Source organism: Melitaea cinxia, chromosome 20 (genome assembly GCF_905220565.1).
Source record: "Melitaea cinxia chromosome 20, ilMelCinx1.1, whole genome shotgun sequence".
NCBI lineage: Eukaryota > Metazoa > Arthropoda > Insecta > Lepidoptera > Nymphalidae > Melitaea > Melitaea cinxia.
The window spans coordinates 6464133-6470213 of record NC_059413.1 but is presented as its reverse complement, the minus strand read 5'-3'; positions in this window follow the sequence as shown (position 1 = coordinate 6470213).

The following is a 6081-nucleotide window of genomic DNA, read 5'->3' as shown; positions in this document are numbered from 1 at the left end:
CAACCCGCCTGCCCAGCGTGGTGACTAAGGGCAACACACATGAGTTCACGCATTTTTGGCGCGAACTTGTGGAGGCCTATGTCCAGCAGCGGACTGTATAGGCTGTAATGATGATGATGATATATGTATGTGTATATATATGTTTGTATGTATGTATCTATGTATGTATGTATTGTGCTGTATATGTATGTGTATTTGTACTCGATAGTTGATATTGTTCTAGGTGACACTAATTGTCACTTCTCTGTGTACACTTCCCTACCGCTTTTCACTACGCTGTGTCCTATATGCCCAAAGGTTGTCTGGAAGAGATTGCTACTCTAGCGATAAGACCGCCTTGGTACACAGTTTTTTTTGTTTTTTTTATTTGTAATATGTTATTGTGTTGATTGTTGTTGTATACAATAAAGAGTATCTATCTATCTATCTAAAATAATAATTTTTATAGTAGAATAAAAAAATTATGTTGACATGCTTAAATCCAAACCTGTTTTTTTTTATTTAATTTGTATGCTATAGAATAGCTTTCAAGACCTAATCATACGGTTATCAATGTTATCAGACTAAAGCTTGAAACTCATTATTTTTTTATTGTTCAATGTTGATTTAGCTATCGTTTGCGTGTCTGGTGTTCTACAGCAATATTAGTTGGCATTGGAAATACATAATTTCCTTTTTGTCCCAACATATTTAAAACACAAAAGTTTATATTATTTAAATGCTTTGTTGTTGTTTTACTAATAAATAAACCATCTAATTTTCAGTCTAATTCAAGTCAAATCGAATTTAATATTTCATTGGTTGACGCTGTCGGTCTTTGTCATTTATTATTTATTACGCTAAAAAATATCCAGAAAACCGTTGAGATACAGCTACTATATAGAGTGGTAATCAAGAAGATAGAACTCCGATATCTTATAGAAGACAAGGCGAAATTCATACTTATATGTAGTTCGCCATTGTTTTATTACAGTAAGATATGGATGACTCTGCTACGTGTAATGTCAGCGGTTCGTTGGCGACATTGCTGCGTATCTCAAGCACATTCGGTCTCGCTCCACTACACTTCTCTCCAATACGCAGAGTTACACAGCAATCGCAGCATGAAGATGTTTCAACTCTGCGTCCGCCGAAACACAAGTCACATTGTAACGCCTTCATCGCGTCTGTGTCGCGAAGACGTGCCTATTTTGGACGTGGACTCATAATTTTACTTCGTAAGATACAATGTTTCAAAATGTAATAACATCACCCAAGCCAGTGGTGCGATGCTTAAGCTAAGAGATCCTGATATATAACTATCTTATATATAAAAATCTCGTGTCGCGGTGTTTGTAGTTAAACTCCTCCGAAACGGCTTGACCGATTCTCATGAAATGATCTGAGAATCGAACAACGTCTGAGAATCGAACAACGCCTATTTTTCATCCCCCTAAATGTTAAGGGTAGTCCACCCCTATTTTTTTAATTTTTAGATAAATTATTTATTTTTTATTTTATTATGGTTTGGCATTGAAAAATACATAGGACCCTAAATTTTCACCCTTCAACCACCAAACCCTAATTTAAATAGCGTTTAGCGGCAAGACAACGTTTGCAGAGTCAACTAGTATACTCGTACATATAACTTAAGAGACAACAAACAATTCCATAATAAAAGTTTATGTAGCATCATTGTTAGGAAAATAAGGACAAGACATAAAGTAAGATTTGAAATAAAAATTTTAACGAGTTAGAAGTTGAAGTTCTTCCGATTTACATTATGTATGTAATGTGCACGAGTAAATATTAGGTAGGTACTTGGCTAGCTCTGTAATGTTCCTAATAGGATACATTTGTCTATCTTATAAAATTACGATATAAAAGTGTTGCTAGTGTTCATGTTGATTTTAAACAAAATAAGACAAGTATTTTTTTAAAGCGACAAGTATTTTACACACACGCACATACACACACACACACATTCACTGTACGTACTGAGTGTTTGTGTAAATGACTAGGCCGAAACAACTTCGAGAAGGAAGCCGAGGAATTTGGTTGGGCTGGACGCTGGCATTGCGTTTAGCAGGCTTCGTTGAGTATTGGCAAACGGAGTGTGGGACGTCCTCCGACCCGCTAGGCCGACGATCTACGCAAGATTGTTGGGGTAGGCAGTAGGCTGGATGAGGATTGCGCAAAACCGGCATGTCTGGCACGAAATTTTGGTGGCCTATGTCCAGTAGTAGACTGTAAAAGGCTGAACTGACTGACTGACTTACTGATCTATAGTAATTACAAGTCACAAAACTCGCTGTGACATCTTATATATTAATTTGTAATGCCAGTTTCCAAACACCCACAGTCGAGGCGTCACCAATTAGTACCTATTACTACTGATTTCAGTAAATGTTTAAATGACTCGACGCGTTATTCGTCTCTTTTTATACCGCACCATAATGTAAGCACGCAAAAAAATATGAATATGCTTTTTGTTACATTACTTTATATTTAACTAGTGGTAGATACTCTGCGCGCGTTGCTATGCTTTTCTTTTGGTCGTACCAACTCAGAAACCTTTGTAGGCTCATGCACAACACTTTGCTGAAGATCATGACATGATCAAATGGATAGTTTACGATTCTATAAAGGACGTACAGACAAACATTCATTTATATGTGTATACCTATATACTTTTGATCACTTTAAATAAGGCTTTAACATTTTCGAATCACAAAAAAACTACTTGATTTTACTAGATTAGAACATGATTCCTAGTGATAACGTTTTTTTTTTATTTCAGTCATATTTCAAGCGGTAGTTCTCTCAATTATCATCGAGTTTGCGTTCCAGAACACCAAACATAGTAACGTATTGTTCAGCATTTCTCTTGCGTTGTCTTGGATTTCATTAATTGTGGCTACTTTCGATTGTGTAAATAGAATAAAACGGTATATGATACATCTTAATAAAATAGAAAAAGTAAGTTGTGAAAATATACTTATGTAGATATATTTTTTAGCTTCTGTCCGTCCGTGTGTAATGTGGTTTACACAGAACTTGTACATTTTATGCTCAGATAGTTGGTATTGTAAATTGTAATTCGACGGTTGTAACCATTATTTTTGGCACTAGTTTACGTAGGCACGATTAAAAAAAAACAACTGTGTAATAAGATTATTTTTATTACACAGATATAAAAACACAAATACCTTCTTTTCAACGTCTGTGTTAGGAGTAAGATTCAAAATATGTATATTGTTGCAGATACATAATATGTTGCACAGCAGCTATACACATCAAAATATAATGAAAACAAGCAAGATTTTGTGGATGCTACCGTTGGCTTTAATTTTACGTTTTAGCCTCACAACTTTATTTAGAGTTAAAGTCGTTCTAGGAACCAACAATACTACCATTTATATTAATGGCTGTAAGTAAGCTTAATCTTAATATAACTCTTACTTATTTATCTGACTAGCCCGGTAGTGCAGTTTCTTTACGCTCCGGGGGTTGTGGGTTCGATTGCTACCCCGAGTTTGGTTATAAAATATATACTTATTTATAAAAGCTCGTATTCTTTGTATGCATGTTAATCTAGGTATATAACTGTTTGTACGTATTTTTTTTCTCTTTTTACCTCCATTTTCTTGTGGACCTTTTGGGTATTTGTTGGCACTTACCATAGATTTGTAAATAAGCTTATATATACCATCATCTACGAGGTCTGTCTCCATTTGAACCAGTTGTGTACATGATCCTGTATTCCTAACTTTGGGGGGGGGGGGACCTGATGACTTACAGGTATTTTATACCTTTTTTTGAGCACCAGTCCTTCGTGTTACCAAAATTTGTATTGTAGTTATATTATTAATAAGATAAGGATTCATTGTATCAAAACGACTGTGATGGAAAATAAATCATTATTATTATTATTAATCGAAAGAAAATATACCTGTATAAGTCGGCTGTTACAAAAGCATTAAGTTAGGAACAAATGATGATGTATGGTATAGATATTTTTTATTTATTTATTTATATACTTTAATTTACTATAAATATTTTTATTAAAATAGTAGCTCGCAAATGAAAAAAACAACCGACTTCATTACATCCACAACTAATACAAGGTAGGTAGACGAAAAAACAGTCAAGTAAATACGCAATATTAGATATAATTCGAAGAGCACTCTTTAGGTCTCTATCATAATATATATTCTGGTTTGCTGATTATTCATTTTAAGATTCCAATGCTTATTTTAATAATTACTTTTTCAGTACTTGATACAATTTATGATATGGTCCAAGAGATAAAAAATGCATTCCTACTCTTGGTGGTGCTACAATTCTCGTTAATGTTGTGCACATTGCGCACCACGCTGCGTGTTTTGAACGACCGATTAGACAGTCTGGTCTACAAACTTAAACTATATGGTATTAATTTAGCTTTAGCTTTAGAATACTTGCTTCTAAAAACGTCTTTATCATGCTAGTATTAGTTCGTAGCCTAGTTCTCGAGATTAAAAGAGTTGCTTTTATTTACACATGGTAGTTAGTAACACACTTGAGTCACCAGTTATGCACTTTGTTTTTCTTATTTGTTTATGAGTATTTCATCCACTTATGTTGTTGTAACCTCGTCACTAAAAAGGATATAAGCGCTAATTTTTTTTAATGAATGTATTTAAATGTTTTAAATGCAGTCCGCGACCCAATCTTGTAATAACACGTCGAACACGACTCATACATGTACACAGTGCAACAAGAAATTCAAATCATTGAAAGGCCTCAAAATACATACTACAAAAACACACAGGAAATGTAGCCAAAATAGTTCACCTTTAGACATCCATCCCATTATTCCGCGTGCGCCTACTTATGTAGCCAACGATGCAACTCCTTTCCACACATATTTCAGCCATTTGAAAAATAGTATACCCATAGCTAAAAGAATCTCTCGAGGAGCTCGAATAACAGTTGCTAAACATTTTTCATAATTAATCCAGAAATGTTACATTAGCAATTGTACTCAAGATTGCCAGAACCTATTTTTATTCTCATACAGCACACTACATATACATATATTAAAAACTGATGAACCTAATTCATCCTTGACACAAAAGATTAAGAATAACTGTGCTGTAAGCTCCTCGCCTTCTCCCGCACCTCTAATCAAACATGATGCCCCTCGTAATCGCAACAAACTCATCACAAACAAAATCTGTGACGGAGTTCTCAAAGGTGCCGCTCGCCTTTTGTTCTCCAACGATGTGCTATCACCAGATAGCCCTGACACCCTTCAGGCCTTAAAGACAAAACACCCTCCCATTCACAAACCCATTTTTTCTCGACCCACCAACAGCAGGGCAAGCATGCCTTCAAATTCAAAACAAAGATGTTACGGATCCCATTTTATCTTTTAAACCAGTTTTGGCTGCAGGTTTGGATGGAATCTCACCCCAACATTTGAAGGACTTAACATCGCATTCTGTGGGTGATGCAGGCGAGCAGCAACTTGTAAATTCGATCACTAATTTAATCAATTTAGTGTATTCCGGTAATGTCAATCCAGAAATCGTTCTCATACTTTTCGGCGCGAACCTCATTGCCCTCACCAAAAAGAACGGCGGGGTGAGAACAATTGCTGTTGGATCAACACTTCGACGTCTGGCCTCCAAAATTGCTGTTCGACATATTTTACCTTAATTAAATGCGGAATTTGAACCCGCACAGTTAGGCTTCGGTGTAAAAGGAGGCTTTTTGGCAGCCGTCCATGCCCTACGCTCTTTCCTAACTTACGGCCAGCCTTGACGTGTTGCTCGAAATTGACGTCAAAAATGCTTTTAATTCGGTAAATAGGGATACCCTGCTGACAGAAATAAAACAGCATATACCGGAAATATACAATTATCTTCTTCTCAGTTATGCTGACCCAACAAAATTATTATATCATTCTAATGAACTGTCCTCGGAAGTAGGTTGTCAACAGGGTGATCCCCTTGGGCCTGCAATTTTCAGTTTAGCTATAAATCCGATAATTAAAAATCTAAATTCTAAATTCAACGTCTGGTATTTGGACGGCGGAACCCTAGGAGGTGATGTGGA